Here is a 25,255-nt window from a genome sequence, read left to right as displayed (position 1 = left end):
ATTCCTTTAAAATTAATAATAAAGAAGGGGTCTAATTTCTAAATTATACGACAATGGTGCAGATTTGTTTAAAAGCATCTAAATTATTTCTGGAAGTCTGAGAGCTTCTTCTTTGTTATTTTAAACTAAATTAAGCTAAGCATGGAGCACACATGCAGTGAGCAAGGGTAGATAATCCCACAGAACTGTCCCTGGATTTTTTTCTCCTTTGTTTTAAATACAGTATTGCTATTATAAAAAATGCAAAAAGTTCATCACTTTTCTGTGGCAGTTTGTATGGATTTATGACTTAATTAGTTTTTACCTTTATTTGACAGGGGTTATTGAATGCACTTTAAATTTGCATAAAGCCAAAAAAAATCTAAGAAATTTCTATAGGATTTCCTATAAAAGTGCAGTCCAGCCCAACACAAAAATGTATTCAGATTCCTCAGAGAATTTTCAATTTGTCACATCTTCCAAGCAGTTGGAAAGATGTGTATTCAAGAGGTGATTTATTTCCTGTGAGAAAACAAAACCACTCAACAACAACAAAAAAAAAAAACAAAAAAAAAACTGAAATTAATTATGTCTACACAATTGTGAATGATTGACACCTACACAATCCCACACTTAACTGTACTGAATCTGAAAGAGTTTTAATAACAAGCTGAGATGGAAGGGAGTCAGCATTGGAGGAACCAACGTTAACTACAAAACAGGAAGAGTTTCAGATGAGATGTAGAGAACATTCAAGGTAGATCTGACACAGAGTGTGGACCTATAATCTGAGTTGCTAGGGTCATTGTAATGTTCATATTTATCTATATTCCGTTCTAATGATCAGAAGGACCAGACCTATTGTATAGTCAAGGTTGTCAATACTGTCACAATACAGTCATACCTAAGATAAACAAAGCTATTTAACAAATATATGTGCATATTCAAATATTCAAATTTAGATATCATAAAATGTATATATCATGCATTGCACAAAACATGGCATCTTTTATGTCCTTGAAACTCTCAAAGGCCAGAGTATACAATATTTGCTATTTTCTAAGTGGTTCATCTCCTTCAGGACAGAGTTTGTCTTGTAGTTTCTGAGGTTCTATGTCTTTAGAGGCACCACATACTTAACTTACACTCTCCACTTCCTTGCAAGTAATTCTGAAAGCATATGGACTTTGGGAATATTAGTGGTGGGTTTTAATCTAATCATGTCTGAACTTAAAGGAAGCACATTTTAGTAAGTTCTTGACAGAGAGATTATGTCAAATATTTGGTCTTTTTCTCTTTAATGCATTAACCTTTTTGACAAATTTCAGAGATTTAAAAACTATTCTGTACCTAGATAAAATCACTCAGTCAATAAAAGCATAGTAGAACAGAACAGACTTTCACAAGCTTCCTTCTCACTTCTACAAAACAATGTTCCACATGTGTACTTGTGTATACAATATGAATAAATATGTAATAAAGTTTAAATATTATTACGAGTAAATTATTTTAAATAGATAAACTGAAATAAAATTTCCAGATGTGGAGAAATATAAGAATATATTTCTATGACCAATGAGAAGTTTATGCAAACATAGATTATGACTAGATTAAGGGAGCAAAACCAGAAGACTGGTACATTGGTAATGGTTCAGTGTACTTCATGTGCAGTTAAGCATGAGTTTATGGAGAAAAAAATGTTTATCTGTAATAAAATTCTAATTCCAAAGCTAAGTTTCACAAAGCAGATGTATACCAAATCTATTTCATTTCTACTTTTAGTCTCAGTGTCTTACCTTATCACTGAAAAATCTTTTCTTCATTATTTTCAATATCCGTACAGAGGAAAGATAATAGGAAGCAAACCTGCTTTTGTCCTAACCAGTGCTGTTTGAATTATACATAAACAGAAAATAATTGTTTGATACATTGCCTATTCCATATTAAGATTATGTTCAAATTATATCTAAGATGTTATTTTAGAGACTATGAAACAATTAAAATAAGCCAGCATATGATATTCATATCTCAACTTAGAAAAGTTTCTTAAGTGTACTGCAGAAAACATCAGAACAAAAGGAAAAAGTAGATAATTTATAACTCAACAAAACTGAAAACGTCTGTGCTTCAGAAATCATTAGGATTAATGAATAGCATCTATCAAGAGGTACGCGTATTTGCGAACAATGTTTCTGATAAGGATTGTGTACATAAAAGTCCCTTATAAATTCACATAACCAAATTTTACCACTCAATGAGACAACAATTCACTTAATAATAAGGCAATGTCTAGGTGTAGTGACAATGGCCTGGAATCTAAAATTTTTGAGACACAAGCAGGAGATTTTCAAGTTCAAAGCATTGGGTATTTATTGAAACCATGTTTCAAATATGAAGGACTGGATAAAAAAATAAATTCAGACCAAGAATTCAGGGACCATTCTCCAGAGGAAGCACGTCAAGGGCAAGTAAATGCTTGACAGGATTGTCCATATCATCAGCCAGGGACAAATGAAAGGCAAAACAAAGCCACAAACCTGTCCTCTCACAAAATATGACTATAAAGGATCGGATGGTTTATCATTTCATCAAGTGAGGCTGTGCATAAAATGGCAGCACTGTAGGGCCACCAGTGGGTACACAAACATTGTGATCACATGAAAGAGTAGCCTTAAGGTTCTGCAAAAATTTAACAGGAAATGTCATCATCACTTGTATCTCTGTATTCATACACACATGAAACTTATCGTAAATTGACAATGTACTTTTATGTTCCACTTGTACATAAGTAGCTGCTTGTACTACATTTTCCTTAAAAAAATCTTAGGTGTTGGTCTTAAGGATTTCAACTGGGTAGACAGGACTCAAATACACTATGTATTGTAGCCTTCCTTACTTAAAAACAATGGACTGTGAAAATTAAACCCATCCACAGTACCACTTTTCAATCTCCAGACTGGCATTTGATTAGAAACCAAGTCCTATAAGTGCAGTGACTTGGTCAAATCAACTATACTCCTCTGGGGAGTAGGTAAAACAGTACCAAAAATGTGTCCATATAGAAACGTGCACCAAGATATGCAGAGCAGTGCAGTTCAGAGTATACATAAGGTAAAGAAACGCAAATGCCAATTAGCAGTAGAAGAATAAATTGAATATGCTGTATGCAAAAAGAGCACTGGAAATTGGTAGGGAGAAAGGAATCAAATGCTTCATCATGCAGCAAGATGGACAACCTCTGACAGCATCAGACTAAATCTAAAAGGCTAGTTCTAAAACTCACATGCTTTATTCTGTTCTTTTGAAATATCCAGGGAAGGTAAATCTAGAACAATAAGATGATTCACATTTTCCCAGGGCTACTGAACAAGTGCCAAAAAGTCAGTGTGAAGAGAGACTATGACCGAATTTGTAGGGACATGCAACTCCTCGAATGTACTAAATGTACTGCATTTGGGCTGTGTGGAATGTGTGTTCTGTCTCAGCAAAACTCTCCTGCTGACCTCACTTTACTCAATCTGTCTCTCTGAAGAGCATTTCCTGTTATTCTGTGGAGCAAACTTCTGATGGAATCAGCCTTAATTCTACAAAACAATGGGTCTTCATCATAAAATACTTGAATATTAAAGCTGTAGGTGTATGACATGCATCCTCCATATACCCAAAGTTACTATTACTAATAGGTTTGCTTATTGTCTTTTTTTATTGAAGCTGTGAACACAAATTAAAATACCATTTAAGCATTAAGTGTCCAGTTCAATGGCCTGGTACATTGGCTTCATCTGTAGGGTATTTTTACATAAGGTAGAGGCGATGTACCTGTAATATCTGTAGCAGCACTCAGAAATGTACGGATTCTTTTGGAAGAAAAATAGAAAAGATATTGATATTGGGTAGGTTTCTTCCAGGTGTAATTTACTGTGTGGTTGTTAAAAACAGTCTTCAGCAGTTTTGGTGCTCCCAAGAAGTTCATGTATAACCAACAGGGCACTTGACGTAGATTCTCAGTAACACCAATGAAAATGACTCCCAAAAGATGGAGTTCCCCTGCTGGCCGGGCAATGGAGGCTCACTTGGTACCTTTGGGAGTCAAACACATCAATGATCTTTAGATGTATTGATACCATGAAAGAAACCCAATCTAAAAAATTCTCATAGAATAGTTTATCTACCTTTAAACAGAAGGAGACAAACAGGGAGAAGGCTGGTTCATTTTAAGAAGTGCCTAATCTAAGTTCAGTAGTGAACAAAATGTTAAAAAAATAAAAACCAACACCAAGATCATTTATTAACACAAGAACAGAAATATTCTATTTCATTTTTTCATCTCTCATATGTCACATTCTTAATGCAGTTTCCTCTCCCTCTTCTCCTTCAGTCCTTCTCCCCAACACTGTTTTAGGCTCCAGATTTACTCTTCTGTTTTCCTTCAGAAAAACAAGCTTCACAAGTATATCAGAGTTTTCTAGTACAAAGTACTAAAATTAGTAATGCATATATCATATTTTCAATATTTAAAATGAATTAGAACATACCTCTCAAATACTAGACCAGAGCAGACAAAGACATGGCTGCAAATAACCATCAGGAGCTAATGCACACACAGTAAGAAACAGTTTGATCCATCCCATATTTAGCCATTAAACCCAGGCAATATTGAGGATGTCAAGTGCATGCAGATAAAAGCCTGATACAACTGTCTCCTGAGAGGCTATGCCAGAGCAAGACAAATACAGAGGCAGATGCTCGCATCCAACCATTGAACCGAGAATGGGATCCCTAATGGAGGAGTTACAGAAATGACTAAAGGAGCTGAAAGCCTGTGAAATCCATAGGAAGAACAATACCCACCAACCAGGCGCAACCCCTTTAGAGCTCCCAGGAACTAAACCACAATCCAAAGAGTACACATGATGGAGGGACCAATGGCTTCAGCCACATATGTAACAGAGGATAGCCTTGCTGGGCATCAACTGGAGAAGAGGCCTTTGGTCCTGTAAATGTAGGGAAATGTCAGGGCAGGAAGGTGGGAGGGAGTGGGTGGGAGGGGAAGCACCCTCACAGACGAAGGGCTAGGGAAGATGCCGTAGGATATTTCTGGAGGGGAAACTGGGAAAGGGGATAACACTTGAAATGTAAATAAAATAAAAATATATATTCAATTAAAGAAAACAACTACAATAAAAGAAGAAACTGTTTAGATTAGAAAGAAATTCATTTTACTTCTGAAGTGTGATTATCAGGCTGTGAAAGAAGTATTTTCCCTTATTGGTCATCACTCCTGAGGGTCCTGAGTGTTCTGAGAGTTTTCAAGTGGGAGAGAAAAGAAATAACAGTATCGGCAAAAATGGAAGACAGCTTGTCTTCTCTCTTCTCCAGTGATGTTATATTAGAGAAATAGAACACAAAAGTCGCTAAGTGGGCAAATTCTTAACATTGACAAATAATCCAGTAAAAAGGATATGAAACAAAGAAATAACAAGCTTAATAGTAGGTTAACAAATCCCCCACCTATAAGCAATAACTAAATAAAATGTTCAACAGAATGACATCCTCCTTGCCATAATAAGGTACTTCAACAATGATTGAGACTTAAGATGGTTTGATAAAATACAAGAGTCAAATTTATTAGGTGATTTTAAGGTTAACTCAATATTTCAATACATATTATGAAAAGATATATTTATTTTATATAGTGTTTTTGTCATATGTGTTACTTTGGTTTTTACAATTATATAAAAAATTTTACATATCATGAAAAAACAGATTATACCAACCACTAAAGCTCATAAAAAAATCTCAAAAGTTAATCTAAGAGCAAAAACAAACATAACAGACAAAACATCTAAATGCTTAACTTTACTAGGGATTGTAGAATTACAGATTCACATAGAATGAGTTTATATTAATTTCACATATCCGTGTTCAGAATATCAAGTTATACCTTAGTGGAAAATCATATGATATTTGCCAAATTTTCAATGAGAATGTAGGCTAGCTAAGCTATTCTAAGGACAGCGTGTAGGCTACAGAGATGGTTCAGTGGTCAAATGCACTTACTGTTCTACCCCTGCAAAGAACCTGGGTTTAGTTCCCAGCACCCATAATGCTGCTCAAAACTGCAGTTCCAGGGGATGTGATACCCTCTTTTTACTTCCATGGGTTCCACATTCAGGCACACACAAAAACACACACACACAAACACACACACACAAACACAAACACACACCAAAATTTAAAAATTCCCCACAATTTAGAATTCTGCACACTCTAAAATGTTACTGTAATTTAATGTCAGATTGTGTTAAGATGTGAAGCCACCCACATCGTCACTGTCACCCAGCTTCAGACAGAGGCCTGGGAGATTAAAGAAGAAACACACACATGGGTCACTCAGTAATGGGTGAATGCCACCCAGGCTTTAATCAGGACTGTTTTTATAAAGAAGCCTGGGGAGGCCAGGTGCAGTTAAGTGTGTGCAAAACAGCTCAGGTGGAATGTTCTGGGGTTAAGAATCACAGAGAAGAATTTGTAGGTCTAGGGTTCCTAACTCTAAATATTCTACTTGGGCTCTGGAGCTTGATTCTCAATTGTCTTATTCAATACCTTACTGTCTGGAGTAGAGAGGAACGGTACAGAGTGATATAAAATATGAGTCTGACGGAGGCAGTGTTTGAAGATTCCTTTATTTCTATTTAAAATGTTTGGACTGCTGCTGCTGTGGTGGTGGTCGTTGTTGTTGTTGTTGATGATGGTGGTGGTGGTTGTGGTGGTGGTGGTGGTGGTTGGTGGTATTGGTGACGGTTCCAGACAGTGTTTGTGAATGTAGCCCCACCTCTCCTGGTCCTTGCATGGTAGATCAGCTGGAATCAGAGAGATCTACCTGCCTCGGCCTCCTGGATGTTAGGATTAAATCACTGTACCATCACTGCCTGGGTTAAAATGTTTTTAATTGGAATAGAATTATGTAATATTTCCCCTCCTATTTCTTCTTGCAAACCCTCTCAGAAACCCTCTTTTCAACTTTATCTTCACTCCCCCTATTCTCAAGTTGATAGTCCTTTTTCCCCATTATTGCTATATATGTGTGAATTTACAAATGTTTAGGTACAACTTGCTGGGTCCATTATCTTTATTTGTGTATGTATGGTTTAAAGGCTGAACACTGCATTTAACAACCAGTGATAGGGCTCATTCTCTTTGTCAACGCTGCAAATCATTACTTGTCTGTCATTTTTATCTAGGGATAGATACTTACAAAAATTGCTTCCTTGCACATTACTACATTCATTGATATATCCAACAGTCTGGTATTGTTTATGCACAGGATATTTGTATTGTTTTTTTGGTGTTTGTATGTTTGTTTGTTTGGTTGGTTTTTCATTAGAGAAATGTATCCCTGAGGAAAGAATTGCACCAAGGAGGGTGTGTCAAGGTGAGTCAGACATAACCTGAAGCAATATAGACCTGACAATCCAGCATGTATGTGTCTGTAGATGGTAAAGCATCTTGATTATAGAAGCTAGGAGCTCAGAGGAGGCCAAACTGAGGCTTGTGTTGTCCTGGAGATAGAAACTGTGGCATACAGTGAAACAGGAGATTGGCATTAAGAGGAGACAGGGGAGTAGCCAATGACAATCTTTTGAGGAACATAAAGACACATATTTGCTTCTAGTCTCTGAATTTTTCCAAGACAATTGGTCAGAAATACAAAATTTCAACAACTGATCAGATTAAGTAAATTTGTGTCTTCTTCAGTATCTTAGTCACGCTGTGAAGACAGCCTACAGTTGGAATGATGTGAAATATTCAGTCCCCTATCATTTTTTTACCAGCTAACTGATCAGGTTTGTGGCAGTGGTTTATGCTCAAGTAAATCTATTACAAAATTTAACCAAAGTTAAGAGTTTTTATTGTCATCAATAAATAAAGTGTTAACTTTTGTTTCCTAACTAAATTGAATTTGTTTTTTATATAATAATAATTTCACCTGTAAGAACCTGTAAATGTGGCTGGATAAATATCTTATTGTGATTACAATAGACATGTAAAAGCCAAGTGATAGGCACTTGTAATCCAAGTACAAAGAAGATAGAGCCAAGTAATCCCTGGAATAAACTGGCAAGGCAAGCCAGTAGCTGAAACTGGGTTATAGGTTCAGCAAGGGACCTGCCCCATTATGTAGGATGGAGAGTAATGCAGGAAGATTGAGGTTGAGCCTTCTTGTATATGCACACACATATGCAGCTGGCTCTTCACGTAAATGTATATTTTTATACATGCAAACATCCTTTACACATTCAAATGACACTCCTACATTCCACATGCATAAGCATATGCAGTAAACACCAACAAAATAAAACAACCCACAAACTTGCTAGAGACTGTGATATAAGTAAGCAAGAAGTTATATAAAGTATGTTTATTCTACTCATAAGGTACTTATAGGCTAGCCTAGGGTATATAATGAGGACCAGGCTGCATAGCCAAACCTGGTCTCAAACACAAAAGTACATACCTAATGAATACAGTCTGAAAAACTAGAAATTGTTTCAGTTTTCATTCACAGAATCATCATTGAACCACTAAATGGATGGGAACAAAATGCCACATACAAGTCAAAACAAATGGATTATATCTATACAAATAATTTGGCAATGTGGGCATTGAAAATTTAACTACATGATACATATTACATTAAGGAGAATGATTCTATAAACAAGATAAATGCAGATGGTATTTTTCTGAAAATGAACTTCAAAAACAATATTTGACATTTTAATACCACAAGAGTAGATGTCATTGTCACTAAAAGCAGATGCCCACTATACATTGAAGTATGGCCTTTTGTTTGTTTTGGCTTCTTTGCTTTGTTTTTGTTTGGTATTAGATATTAAATGTAGGCCCTGAGTATGCCAGCCAAATAATTTTGCACTGACTTATCCCCAGCATGAATTATAATTCCTAAAGGCCCTTGGTGGGTCAGATATGAATTTGATTTGAGGTTTCATAGATCACGATGGAAAATTAAAGTACCAATATGTGCTGGGGAACTGCAAGAGCAGACAAAAGAAAGAATCTAGGATGTCATAGCTCAGAAAGTGTCTTATTGTCACAAAATCAAAGTGTCTGCTCTGATAAGATAAAATTATTTGAATAAAATGTGCAAAATGAGAATACATTCATATTTGACTTATATTTACACTGTATATACATGTATTTACAAAGATAAGTGTATTTGTGTACCTATATACACAAATATGTAAATATATATTTATGTATATCTATGTGTTTGCAGTTATTTAGTTTGTCTGTAAAACTTTGAAGCTACAGTATTTACATATTATTTTAATTGTCATAAATGTGTACATAATATGCAGTAAAATATATTAGATGTTTATATATTTAAAATAGTTGAATCAATATGATTAGTATATAAATTTGCCTCACATACAAATATTTATTTCCAGTGAGGACACTTAGATTGCCTTATAAAATAAAGAGATTAAAACTTCTTAAACTCAAAATTAGCACAAAACATTCAAGTTTCAAAGCTCACTATTATATAAACCAAAAAAAAAAACATTATGTGACTATGTCCCAAATCAAAGCCAATAGAGGAGCCATATAAAATACAGTATTATGAATTTGTGTCAATAGTGTGATGGTTCTATATAAGTGTGATATTTAATTGTTACTCTTTTTATTTTCCCTTGATTGATTGATTGATTGATTGATTGATTGACTGATGAATTCACATTATACATCAATCAGGACCCCCTCCTATTTCTCCTCCCAGTCCCACCCTTACAAGTCCCTCCCTGACTGCCTCTTCCCTTCTCTGAGAAGAATGAGAAGACGCCCCTGAATACCACCTCACTCTGGGGTATCTAGGTGCAGTAGGAATAAGTTCATACTCTCATACTGAGGCCCAATCAGACCAGTTATTAGAAAGGAATTCAAAGGCAGGCAACACAGTCAGAAACAGACTCCACTCCGTTAGGGGACTCATGCAAAGACCTGTCAGGCTGTGGGTTTTCCTCATTACTGGCTTGAACAGAGCATTGCCTGCAAGCTGCTTGGGGGAGGCATAACACAGATTCCAATGTAGGTCCCCCATCGGTGTTTCTTCAGTGGGAAACAGCAGAGACTGGGACGGTTGCTGTCCAGTCCACTGATTCTGCCGTGGTTCTCAATTACATGTGTTCCAAGACTCCAAAGGGTACCACAGGGAGATGTGAATCGGAATCCATAGTTCGCATTTTCCTTCTGGGTGTCTATGCACCAGATAGGAAGGGGAAAGCTGAGCCTGGAACAGAGGTGGAACTCGGGTTGGTTCTGAGTGTGTTTGAGAGTACAAGAAATAAGGATGGAACAGAGATTCAGGGAATGACACATTCTATGTAATAGAGCCAACCTCTAAAACTATTAATAACGCTCTTCTGTGATCTGAGACAGTAGCCTAACCCAAATTTCTACTAAGAGGTTCATCCAGCAGCAGATAGAAACAGATGCAGTGATACAAAGCCAAACATCGGGCAGAGTACTGGGGGCGTTAGTATAATTTTTAAAGTGATCATTTTTCTCTCTCCAGGCTTGCTCTCAAATAAATAAGGCAGAGAAAATAAGATGTCCAAGTTTTACTGCATAATAGCTGAGCATTTTTAATCTATTCTCTTCTCTTCTCTTCTCTTCTCTTCTCTTCTCTTCTCTTCTATTCTATTCTATTCTATTCTATTCTATTCTATTCTATGCCACTCTATTCCATTCTATTCTATTCTAACCTACTCTGGCTAACGCCCAGACAAAATCCCGAAAATGCTTGCATTTTAGTATTGATCTGGCTTTCTCTATTCCAGGTGTGATCCCATGAAGAATCCTGGACCCTTTCCTCATGGGGGAATCCTCTCTTTTTCTCTCTACCCTTCTCCTAGCTAACATCAGGCATCCAGCCCTATTATCTCTGTTGTTCAGCCATTGGCAGGTCATCTTTTATTGTCAAGTCACAGAAAAAAAAAGGGAGGGTAAAGTTTACACAACATTCAGGCAGGATATATTTAGAATAAGCTTTGCAGTGCCATGTCTGCGCTGTAACCAGATATGAGGGCAGAGAACATCAGCAATTGAGTAATACAACCTTTACACAGTGCACAGAACATAATGGCTATATCCATCCCACCCTTTAAACCAATAAAAGCCACATAATCTAACAATAATAAGGAATATAAAATAACAAGAATTACATGAACTATCAGGTAAGATTTACATTAAAATGTTCAGTTCTTATGTACTTGACAACTATAAAGAAAGTACCTACTATCTATCCTATCATGATGAGTTCAGACTTTTGTACCTAAATCAATATCTGTGACAACTTGCATTGACAACCTAAACATTTTCTTATATTTAAAAAACAATTTCTACAATCACAAGCCCTATTGTGAGATTACAACTATCTAGTTTTCAATCCCAGCAGAAGCTTGAAACAATAAAAACATTACCCATTCTAGTAAACAGGAAGTACAGGATAAGAAGCTTCCAAAACTATAAAAATGAGAGGCTTCTGTGTGCTGGGTCAGTCATCCAAGTCTTTTCTCATGGGGCATCAAATCTTTGGCTTACAGGGCCAGAATAACTGAAATATATTTTTTGTGAAGCAGGAAATATGGAGGACTGGCTTTTCTTGTTTCAGCAGAGTTGGGCAGTACACTTTCCAGTGCCTTGCTTGTCCACGGTTTGGACAGCCCGATTTCAGCTTGGAGGTAAGGGGCCGTTTTATCTCCTGTGGCTAGATTTGCCACATGTGAAGCCAACTCCAGATGGAGCTTCTTCTGTGTCCATTATCTTCTTTGAAGTAGAATGGGGTGCTTCTAAGAGCTGATGTGTGTCACTGTAAGATTCTTTTGTTATTAAAACATCTGAAATGCCATATTCTATAGATTTCTGATGTGTCTGAAGACAGTCCACTTACCTAAACATTTCTGAATAGAAAATTTTATTTTTTGCTACTTATTAATTGCTGACCCTTGCAAAGATATACAGGTGGCTAAATAAAGCTAATGTCTCCAATTAACCAAACTGGTACCTAACAAGACTACAATTTGATTGTTATTATGAACTATTAACTTGCCTTTCTTAATGATCCTAAACAGTTTGTAATAGTAGCTCTCAGAGGAATAGAACTTTAACTTACATTTTTATATGAATCCTATATGTACAATATCTTAAACAAGAGTTGAAACAAATATACAATGTTTTATCAAATATAACCTTACATTTCTATCCGTATACAATAAATCATAACAATCTAAAATATCTGAGACTTTAGCTGTTTTTGGGTCTAAAAGTAAATATAATAATCTATATTCCCTTCCTTTTTAATTTTATCCCTTTTCATCCCAACACTAGATATAAGAGAAAGTTAAGACACAAAAAAAGAGGTAAAGGAGAAAACCTGTGACTTAAACCATGTGTACTGTGTTTCTTCCTTGACCATGACCAATACAAACTTGTAATCAACTCCATGAATGACAACAATCAGCCATAACCCAGCACAATACTAAAACCACCACTCCACCACTCAGAAATAAGGGTATTACTCTTAAACTTGTTTTCTGCTGTCTGGCATGAAGGTATCTTTTGGGGATTCTAAGAAAACTGAGATATTGGCCAAGCACTGGGAGATCTAGCTGTTTCCTTGCTCTCCAGTCTCTGTGTGAAAGAAAAGTACAAAGCTTAACTGAAGTCCTGGCTGAATCAGTCTGGAATGCTGGACCATCTGTGCTACCTGCTTTGAAATTACCCTGGATGCAATTTTTGAGGAAACAGCAACTGATACAATCTATGAGGCTGGATCACCTGGACTAATTGCTTTGTCATCATTGGTGTCTGCTCCTTTTACTCTGAAAACATAATTTTCTAAGGGTAGTATACATTCTTTATTAACACATATGTGAAATGTGCAGTGTGCACAAATCAGCCAAATATAATTCTCTGTTCTGTTTTAGCAGATGAAATGTATCAAGCTGCATAAATCTGATTTGACTCCATAACCAAGCTATATTATAAATCTCTATCCATGCAATATGAAAGGATGACATGAGGACTCTGTAGCCAACAAGATATATTGGCAACTGCAGAGATTCATGTCTTAATCAGTCTCACAGCTGTTCCCATGTAGAGGAACAAGCATTCATGCCACTTGTTTTGATATTACCGTGGCTTTCTCCCTTCGTGTCAACAACCAAGATTTACATGATATTGCCCCTTGTCAAATGGAATCTTTATTAACCTTCAAGGAATCCATAGCTTTTCATTTCCTCTGAAGATAAATGCTTAACTTATTCTTCAATACAACACGTCTCCTGTTGTCAATTCTGAAGTTAACATATTTTATAATATATAGACTGATTCAGTATAGCAGTCCTTTCTTTAATCATGTGCTAACTGTCTCGTTGATATTGTGAAAAATTTAAAGTCAATAAAGCATTAATTTATCTCTCTCTGTGAGAGACCATATTCCCCCTTCTGTTTTGTGAGTATTTCTTTTAAAGTGTAGTTAGATTTTTCCAAAACTACTTGACATGTAGGATTGTAAAGTGTACAGGTAACATGGCTTATATTATGCTATATAAAGAATTGCTGCATTTTACTGTATACATATGCTTCAGCCTTATCAGTTTTAATCTAAGATAGCCATAACCTCTAGTAAATGTGTAAACACACAATGGACTTTTCCAGAGCTCAAGGAAGAAGTGGTACTCTGCATTGTGCAAACCCCATGTTGGGCACCAAATATTCATGCAATTTTAAAAGAAATAACTTTTCTCCATCTTGGCTAGCTCCCAAATAAATTACTACAAGATTTATTTAATCAGGTTTTATGCACAATAGCTGAGCACTTACCATTCTACCCTATTCCTCTAAGCTAATCTGACTACCTTCCATACAGAATCCACAAGATAACAGTACGTAGAATTGGCTTGGCTCTCTCTGCTCCAGGTCTCTTCCCATCATAGCTCCTGGACCCTTATTTTTTGTGAATACTCTGTTCTTCTCTCTACCCTTCCTGTGGGTAGGATCAGATGTCCAGCCCTATTCTCTCTGCTACTCAGCCATGGGAATATCAGCATTTATTGATAAATCAGAAAATAAATAGAAAGTGAGATTTAGGGAAATAAAATGGACTTAGTAAATTTGCTCAATGATATTCACCATTTAAATACAATAACAACATTTTATGATGATCATATTGATATAAACAACTATGAAAATAAGAGCTCAATGTTTAGATGAAAATCACATTATATTGGCTGGAAATTCCCAAGAAGCTAGGTGAGCATATATTAACTTGTTCGTGCAAAGGGTTTGGTTACTTTTAGCTAAAAAATTCTATTCGCACTGACCCTTGGCCTACACTTATGTGTACAACCCAAAGCAACAAACATGTATATACGTAAATAAAAATGTATCTTTAATATTTTAAATTAGCATTACATTAGGAATATCTTCATGGACTCTGTATCTACCCTGAAAGCCCTTGCGTGCAGACCAAAAGCCATTTGACACCTGGAACAGCAAAAATCCAGAGACACAGGCCTGATGAGACTGTGCTGTGAGTAGCCAGGGCGCAGAGAGGGCTAGGCTGATCACACAGAAGGTGCAGACCTCTGGTTGGTTCAGGGGAGCAGGAACTCTGCCATAGGGACTCAGCAACCACCCAGAAAACTGTTGCGTGCAGACCAAATGCTGAAGCCATTTGCCATCTGGAATAGCAGAGATCCAGGGACACAGGTCTGGTGAGATTATGCCATGAGTGGCCAGGGCACAAAAAGGTCTGGGACAAGCACTCAGAAAGCACCCCTCCCCATTTGTTCATGGAAGCAAGAACCCTGGAATAGGGATTTGGTATCTGCCCCGAAAGCCATCAAGTGCAGACCAAATACTCAGGCCATTTGTCACCAGGAACAGCAGAGATCCAGGGACAAAGACCTGATGAGACTGCACTGTGAGTAGAGAGGCACAGAGAGGGCTAGGCCAAGTGCATAGAAGGTGCAGCCATCCCATTTGGTCCAGGGAAGCAGGAGCTCTGGCATAGAAACTCAGTATCCACCCTGAAAGACCTTGGCTGCAGACAAAACGTTCAAGCCATTTGGCACCTGGAACAATGAAGATCCAGGGACATAGGCTTGGTACATGGGAGAGACAAGTGCCAATCACTGCCAAGACCATGTATAATCAAAGACAACAAGATGGCAAGAGTAAAGCCAAAGAATTTAATCAATGGATACCAAGACAACCTGGGAACATCAGAATCCAGCTCTCCAATCACAGCAAGCAGTGGAATGCCAAGCACACCAGAATAAGAAGAATCAGACCTGAAATCATACCTCAAGATGATGATGGAGATCTTTGACAAGAGCGTGAAGAACTCACTTAAACAAGAACGGAGTACTACCACAAACAAATAGAAGCTTTTAAAGAGGAAACATGAAAAACACTCAAAGAAATCAAAGAACTAGAGAAAACAGAACCAAAGAGATGAAGGAATTAAAGAAGGAATTTAAAATGGAAATGGAAACAATAAAGAAAACACTAAAAGAGACAACCCTGGAGGTAGAAAAACCTAAAAAAAAAAAATCAGGAGTCACAGATGCAAGCATCTCTAACAGATTACAAGAGATGGAAGAGAGAATCTCAGGGGCCAAAGACAACATTGAAAACAAACAAAACAGTCAGAGAAGATGCAAAAGCCAAAAATCTCATAACCCAAAATGTCCAGAAGATCCGGGACACAATGATAAGACCAAACCTAAGAATAATAGGAATAGAAGAGGGAGAAGAATATCAACTAATAGGCACAGTAAATATCTTCAACAAAATTGCAGAAGAAAACTTACCTACCCTTAAGAATGAAATGACCATGAGCAGAAAAGAAGCCTACAGCACACCAAATAGAGTGGACCAGAAAAGAAATTCTTCTTGACTCATAATTGTCAAAAGTCCAAGTGCCCAAAGCAAAGAAAGAATACTAAAAGTAGTAAGGGAAAAAGGTCATATAACATATAAAGGCAGACCAATGAGAATCACACCCAAATTCTCAACAGAGACTTTGAAAGCTAGAAAATCCTGGACAGACATCATGCAAACCCTAAGAGAACGCAAGTGTCAGCCCAAGCTGCTATACCCAGCAAAACTCTCAATCACGATAGATGGAGAAACCAAGATATTCCAAGACAAAACTAAATTTATAAAATATTTGACCACAAATCAAGCACTAAAAAGAATTATAGGTGGGAAACCCAACACAAGGAGCGAAACAACATTCAAGTAAAAACAAGAAAACTCTTAAGAAAACCAAAAGAAGAAAGACACAAAGGCACAATTCTACCTCTAAAAGCACAAATAGCAGAAAACAGCAACCACTATTGCTTAATATCTGTTAACAAAAATGGACTCAATTCCCCAACAAAAAGACATAGGCTATCAGAAGAGATACATAAACGGAATCTAGCATTTTGCTCCATACAGGAAACTCATCTCAGAGACAACGACAGAGAGTATCTCAAATAAAAGGTTGGGAAAGAAACTTCCAAGCAAACGGCCCTAAGAAACAAGCAGGATTAGACATTCTAATATCTAATAAAATAGATTTTCAAACAAAAGTTATCAAAAAAGACAAGGAATGACACTTTTTACTCATTACAGGGAAAATTTATCAGTAGGAACTCTCAATCCTTAACATATATGCTCCAAATACAAGAGCACCCATATTCATAAAAGAAACCCTACTAAAGTTAAAAAAAATATACATTGCAACCCACACACCTGACTCTCATAAATGGAAAGATCATGGAAACAGAAACTGAGCAAGACCCAGTGAAACTAGCAGAGGTTTTGAACAAATTGGAATTAATAGACATCTAAAAAACTTTTCATCCTATAACAAAAGAGTACACCTTCTTCTCAGTACTTCACTGCACCTTCTCCAAAATTGACCATATAATCTTAAACAGAACAACGCTCAATAGATATAAGAAGACTGAAATACTCCCATGCATCCTATCAGATCACCATGGACTAAGGCTGCACTTTAATAGCAACAAATACAACAAAAAGTCCATATACACATGGAAACTAAGCAATGCTCTATTACACATTAGCGTGGTCAAAGAAGAAATGAAGAAACAAATTAAGAATTTTATAGAATTTAATGAAAATGAAAACACAACATACTCAAACCTAAGGGATGCAATGAAAGCAGTACTGAGAGGAAAACTCACAGTTCTGACTGCTTCCAAAAAGAAACTGGAGAGAGCTTACATCAGCAACCTGACAGCACAGCTAAAAGCCCTAGAACAAAAGGAAGCAGATATACCCAAGAGGAATAGACAGCAAGAAGTAATAAAACTCAGAGAAGAAATTGACCAAATTGAAAGAAAAAGAACCATTCAAAGTATCAAAACACCAAGAGCTGGTTTTTGAGAAAATTAACAAGTTTTATAAACCCTTAGCCAGACTAACTAGAGGGCAAAGAAAGAATATCCAAATTAACAAAATCAAAAAGGAAAGTGGAGACATAAAAACTGAAATGAGGAAATTCAAGAAATCATCAGATCCTACTACTAAAGCCTATACTCAACGAAGCTGGAAAATCTGGAGGAAATGGATAAATTCCTAGAGAGATACCAGATACTAATGTTAAACCAGGGCAGATAAACCATCTAAATAATCCCATGACACTTAAAGAAATGGAAGCAGTCATCAAAAGACTCACAACCAAAAAAAAAAAAAAAAAGCTCAGGTCCAGATGGGTTCAGTGAGTTCAGATTTCTATTAGACATTTATTGACCATCTAATACAAATACTCTCCCAACTATTCCACAAAATAGAGTCATATGGAACACTACCTAACTCATTCTTCAAAACCAAAATGACCCTTCTTCCTAAACCACACAAAGACCCTAAAGGGAAGAGAACTTCAGACCAAAATCACTTATGAACATAGATGCAAAAATACTGAACAAAATCCTTGCGAACTGAATCCAAGAACAAATCAAAATGATCATTCACCATGATCAAGTAGGCTTCATCCCTGGGATGCAGGGAAGATTTAATTTAAGGAAATCCACCAAAGTAATTCACCATATAAACAAACTCAAAAAAAAAAAAAAAAAAAAAAAACTACATGGTCATCTCACTAGATGCTGAGAAAGCATTTGACAAAATTCAACATCCCTTCATGTTAAAAGTCTTGGAAAGAGCAGGAATCTAAATCTAATACCTAAACATAATTAAAGCAATATACAGAAAACCATTAGCCAACTGTGAGAAACTTAAGCAATCCCCCTAATATCAGGAACTAGACAAGGCTGCCCAATTACCCCCTACCTATTGAATATAGTACTGGAAGTCCTGGCCAGGAGCAATTAGACAGCAAAAGGAAATCAAAAGGATACAAATTGTAAAGGAAGAACTAAGATATCACTATTTGCAGATAACATAGTGTATGTAAGTGACCCCAAAAATTCAACTAAAGAATTTCTACAGCTGATAAATAACTTCAGCAAATTGGCTGAATATAAAATTATCTCAAACAAATCAGTAGCCTTTCTTTACTCAAAGAACAAACATGCAGAGAAAGAAATTAGGGAAAAGATACTCTTCACAATAGTCAAAAACCATATGAAATACCTTGATGTGACTCTAAGTAAGTGAAGGACCTGTATGACAAGAACATCAAATCTCTGAAGAAGGAAATTGAGGAAGATCTCAAAAAATGGAAAGATCTCCCATGCTCGTGGATTGAAAGGATCAACATTGTAAAAATGGCCATCTTACCAAAAGCAATCTACAGATTCAATGCAAACCCCACAAAAAAGCACATGGTACTGGTACAGAGATGGACACGTGGATCAATGGAAAATAATAAAAGATCCAGAAATGAACCCTCACACATATGGGCACTTGATTTTTGATAAAGGATTTGTAAACATTCAAAGAATAAAGGACACCCTCTTCAACAAATGATGTTGGTTCAACTGGCACTCATTATGCAGAAGAATTAAAAACTGACACTTTCTTATCCCCTTGTACAAATCTCAAGTGCAAATGGATCAACGATCTCCATATTAAACCAGATACACTGAAACTATTAGGAGAGAAATTATTTAAAACCTTAGGACACATAGGCACAGGGGAAATTTTTCTGAACAGAAAACCAGTGCCTCCTGCTCTAAGGTCAACAAATGGAACTTAAAGATCAACAAATGGAACTTAATGAGATTGCAAAGTTTCTGTAAGGCTAAGGAAACTGTTAAGAAAACCAAATAATAGCCAATAGATTGGTAAAAGATCTTTACCAACCCCATAACTGGTAGAGGCCTAATATGCAAGGTATATAAAGAACTCAAAAAGTTAGATACCAGATTATCAAACAATCCTATTAAAAAATGGGGTACAGAGCTAAAAAAATAAGTTCTCAATTGAGGAATATTAAATGACTGAGAAACATCTAATGAAGAGCTTGACATTCTTAGTCATCAGAAAAATGCAAATCAAAGCAACCCTGAGATTCTACCTCACACCAGTCAGAATGCTAAGATCAAAAGTTCAGATAACAGCAGATGCTGGCATGAATGGGGAGAGAGAGGAACACTTCTCCACTATTGGTGGGGTTGTAAACTGATACAACCACTCTGGAAATCACTGTCGCCGTTCCTCAGAAAAGTACACTACCTGAAGACCCAGTTTTTCTACCTCTGGGCATATACCCCAGAGACACTCCAACATACAATAAAGACACATGAACCACAATGTTCATAGAAGCCCTATTTATAATAGCCAAAAGCTGGAAAGCACCCAGATGTCCTTCAGTAGATGAATGGATACAAAATTGTAGTATATCTTCACAATGGAGTACTACTCAACTATTAGAAACAATGACTTTATGAAATTCATACGGAAATGGATACATCTCCAGAATATCATCCAGAGTGAGGTAACCCAGTCACAAAAGAACAGACATAATATGCAGTCACTAATAATTGAATTCTAACCCCAGAAACCTCTAAACACCACAGAAACAACTCACAGCCTATATGAAGCTCAAGAAAAATAAATGCCAAAAAACAGAAAAGGTAAAAAAGAAAGCCTCAGTCCTTCTGAGGAAAAAAATTAAATGTATAGCACCCTCTCAGAGTCTGGTATACCTGGACCAAGATCTAAGATAATAGCCTTGCAGGACTTTTTGGTATTCACAGATCATTATGCTTAATCTATACCCAGCACGAAATCTGTTTCCATGTTACATTCTGTCCTACATATACTTCAGGCTTATGGTAACTAGTCAGATTTCAATAATGCTATCAAACCTCTAAAAGAATTAAGTACTAACAAAAATATTCATGTTATGTTATGACAAAATGCCTTTAAAAATCTGTATATGTATCCCTCTTTTATTTAAATAATGTGGTAAGGAAAAAAGAGAATAAGAAAATATTCTCAGATCTCAGATTAACAACAAAAAAAAGTATTATCTTCATACTAAACTTAAATCTATCATATGTATGAAAAATTTTAATATATCATTGAATAATTATTTTATGTTATACTTTAATAAAATGCAAGTCTCATCAAACTGTAATATTTCATAGAATTTAGGAAAATAATTCTAATACTTTACATTAAAATACAATATGCTAAAGCCTTTTGGTCAAAATAAACATGGAAGCTTTAATTTAAATAACTACAATAATAGGCCACTTGATTGTGTAAAGAAATAACTCATTAAACTCCTTGACTTCTCCTTTCACAACTTAACCCCTTTATTCTTTGAACAAACCCAATTCTATATTCATTTTAGATGGCTTTATGTGGCCATTTAAAATCTTGGAGCTACAAAAAATAAAAGAAAATGGCAGTATTTTTCTTCTGAGATTGTTGGAATTCACTTAACATGATTGCTTTCAATTTCTCCCATGATTTTGGAGAAATGGAATAACTTCATTTTGGTTTGTCTGAATAAAAAAAACCATTGCACATATGAACTCTTTCCTTATCCATTGCTCTGCTGGACACCTAGTTTGGTTTCATAGCTCAGCTATTGTGTTTAGTAGCAGTGTTGAAATAAACATTGATATGCAAGTGTGAATGTGATATGTTGTCTTCAGTCCTGATAAATGTTTATGGATGATAGAGCTAAATCAAATGGAAAATTCACTTACAGCTATATTTAAAAAACACCATGTAGACATCTGCAAGAACTGAACTAGTTTGCATTCCCATCAGTAGTATGCAAATGTATTAGGGTTTCTTTTGCTCATGACCTCACCAGATTTATTGTTATTTGTTTTTCCAATATTCTGATTGTGATAAGATGGAACATCAATACAGCTTTGATTTACATTTTTGTATTGGAGAATGAGTTTGAATATTTTTCCTGTGAGTATTCAACACTTATATTTCATCATTTGAAGTACCATCTGGACAATCACTAGCTGTACCTTGTCATCTGCTGTGGCTTATGTTGAAGTTAAGTATTTTTGCATATATTAAAAGGCCTAAGCATAAAATGTGAAATAAAGAAGACTTTGGACATTCTTTATTTCATAGCATAACTGTTAGAGAAATCTTGGCATAATTCTGAGTTAATTCCAGTGAGGAAAACTAACCGGGCATCAGGAGACTGAAGTCCCATGAAGGAGGTGTTAAGTCCTTAAGGTTGATATTGGCATGTGTACTTCTACCAGGATCTGGTAGACAAAGAAGACTGGTATGGGGACTGGTGAGATGTGAGTGAACAGCAGATCGTGGAGATCCTACCTGCTTGGTGCCAGGTGACTTAGCACAGTACCTAGGAGATAGGGACAGTCATTTTTTATCATTAGTTATTTATAACTTTGTTAAAATCTTTTAACATACAGAATATAATTTTGGATGTTTTACCTGACAATCAAAACAGTAAAAGCTGTTTTGGGTAATAGTAGGTGTAAATGTATGGTGTGACTAATATACTACCTAAAATATATTCATACATCATATATAAGTTATATACATAAATACCTATAAAAGATAGAGACGAGTGATAGAGTAGTATACACATACTATACTATATGTGTAATATATATTAGTACTTATATTATATAAAATAAAATATGTTTCTGTGGCAAATCCTGACTTGTGTACAATTCATTATTTATTAAACACTTCCATGTATGACAGAATATTCTTCTCATATGTCATTAAATACATTAGCTTTAATAAACAAATATCAAGTCCAAATTATTTATCATTTTATAGAGTATATTGCCTCAAAATATTACCAAAAGTACCAAAATTATTTAGAAATTTTTAAAAGCAAACTTGGCATGCATTGAACTAACAGGAAAGGCAGAATTCTTGGTCAGATAACCATCATGGAAGAAATGTAACAATTGACCATGGCTTCTCTGTCTCAAAACAGGTAAATAATGTTACGATTAATTGCCTAATTTCTCATGACTTATAGGTCAATCATATGAGAGTCTGTTTTAACATTTGTATTCCATATTGACCTAGGAGAGATCTAAATGAAATTGAAACCTTGTCAGAAAAGGCCTCTGGTATAGAAGCAAGTACCAGAGCATCCACCTGTTAATCTGAAGTTCGAGAAAAAAAGATGACAGAATCTTAGAGATTTGTAAGCACCAAAGGTTTTTAACCCATTGGGTTTTTCAAGAAGTATTTGAGAGTTTTGAGACTGATGTAAAGAAGGAAATAAGGAAACATCAGAAATTCCAACTGGTGTGGCAGAAGATGTTTGATAATAAGGTATGACAGAGGATGGTTGAGCTGAAGATCAAATACAACTTCTGCTGTAATAGGAAATGGTGAAATTCCAGAACCACAGAATGAGGAAATATGTGGGCTACGCAAATTCCAGCATCAGAAAACCAGGCATGAGGTGGGAGTGGGAGTTGAGAGAGGGAGCACCTTCATGGAAGAAATGGGAGGGGGGGGAGGAAGGGATTGAGGGAAAGGTGATAACATCTGAAATATAAATACAGAGAATACCCTTTTTTTTTTTTTTTAGAAAAAACGTAAATAAAAGACATTGTCACTTAAAATAAAAAAGAAAACCAGGCTAGGGACACAGGCTAGAACAGAGGCTGAGTGGCAACATAAGATACTGTCTATTAAATATAGTGGTTAAGAATGATTAAAAATAGCTGTGTTTACTATGAACCTAGGGAAACAAAGTTCATTAAATAGAATTAGTAATTTTTAATTAGGACAATTTTGACTATTTTGTTTGACATTGTAATATTTTTCATAATAAAAAATCCTGAGATAATCAGGAACCTGTCACAGTAACCATGGTTCATTTATCTACTATTTTCTTGGCATTTCCCTCTTTCCTACCTTCCTGCTCAGGTATACATGGATATCTATTTAAGCACAACACACAGACAGCAAGAGATTCTTAGGAGATGTATATTTACTGAAAAATCTTGAATGTGTTTTTTCTCAGAGGAGAATCACAGCCTATGTTATTACTTTGCCCTTGGAAAAAGTCAATAAATCTCAATTATTCAAAACGATACCAGTGACAAACCACAGAAATGACCCTAGTGCAAGTCTAGCTGTGTGAAAATATGAGTTCATTTGGTTTGTTTATAGAATCATGGGTGATTCGATAAAAGTTTCAGCACCAAAAAGCCTACCTTGTCACAAGTGATGTCTTCTGTACAACACAATGAAGATTTGGTGTTTGCTGTTATAACCATGTGGTATGACTGAAATTTGTAACATTCTAAACTTTTTGAGACTTAGATGTGTTCTTCATTTCTGAGTCTGCAGAACTTCTTTCTCCATGTAATAGTGTGAATGAAAATGACTGCCATAAGCTCATAAAGAGTGGCACTATTAGAATGTATGAACTTGTTGGGGTAGATGTGATCTTATTTGAGGAAGTATGTCACTGGGGGTAGCCCAGTTGCTCATTCTATCTTCCTGATGCTTGTGGATCCAGATGTAATATTCTCAGTTACCTCTCCACCATTCTGTATGTCTGCCTGGAACCATGCTTCCTGCTGTGAAAATAAGGGACTAAACCACTGAACTATAAGTCACCCCCAATTATATACTTTCCTTTTTAAAAACAAAAATGCCTTGTTGATGATGTCTCATCACATCAGTATAACCCTAAGACATTCCCTTATTAAGAAAACGGTTCTATGTAGAATGAGTAAGTACACAATATTGGCTCATTTCTGAAGATTGCAAAAGTACCATGAGAGTGTGGACAAATTGCCTTAGTGAAGGGGCTGTACCTTTTTATGTGATGGAGTCATACTAAACAAGACGTACAAAATATTGGAACAAATTTAGAGTGTTTATGAATAAATGGAGGCAAATAAATGCTGATGTGGAGAATAGTTCTGTGTATATATTCAATGGTGCTCAGAAGTAATGTCACTTAAAGGTATAAGCAATTGATGTATCTCTGTCAGGTAAGTTACTGCAGGGAACGTAGTTCATTACCATTTCTGCACATCAAAAACTGAATCAGAGAATATTTGACTTTACTCGTCTTCATCACTCTACAATGTTTATAAGCTATTTTTCTATATTTTATAAAATTAAGGAGTTTGACCAGAGAACAAATACAAATATGAATAAAACTGACGTTTTATTTTTACAATGCATGTATTCTTTTATTCTTTCCTTTTTAAATATTTTATTCTTGATTATATAATATATATTATTTCTTTTCCCCCTTTTTCCTCAATCCTTCCCAGATCTTGTCCATTCAAATTCATGGCCTCTCTTTTTTACTAATATTATTGCACATATTGCATGCATATAAGTATGTTCATTAAAGTGCATACATATGTATATATATATGCATACATACATATGTATGCACACAAACACGCAATCTTAAATTTAACATTTTTTATACATAGAACATTATATATGGTCTCAGGAATGACCATTTGCTCCTGGGCAATCAGTCTGCTTTTTGCTGAGGGAAGGCTACCTCTCCTGCTCCCAGCTTTCTTCCGTTATCTTTAGTTCTTTTTGTAGGGTTGAAGGTCCTATGGTCTTTTCCCTATCCAGTTTGGCATAGTAATTGGTGTTCTGCTTGTTCAACTCATTTTGGGAATTGGTATTGATGACACTTTATTGATGTAGCTTTTGATAGTACTAGGACACATATCACAGCAATATTATTGGTTCTCTCCCTCTTACAATCTTTCTGCTCTCTCTTTCACCTTGTTCCCTGAACCTCTGA

This window comes from Micromys minutus (assembly GCF_963924665.1).
Source record: "Micromys minutus genome assembly, chromosome: 1".
In the NCBI taxonomy this organism is placed as follows: domain Eukaryota; kingdom Metazoa; phylum Chordata; class Mammalia; order Rodentia; family Muridae; genus Micromys; species Micromys minutus.
The sequence above is the reverse complement of the archived record's forward strand: the minus strand, read 5'-3'. Positions refer to the sequence as shown.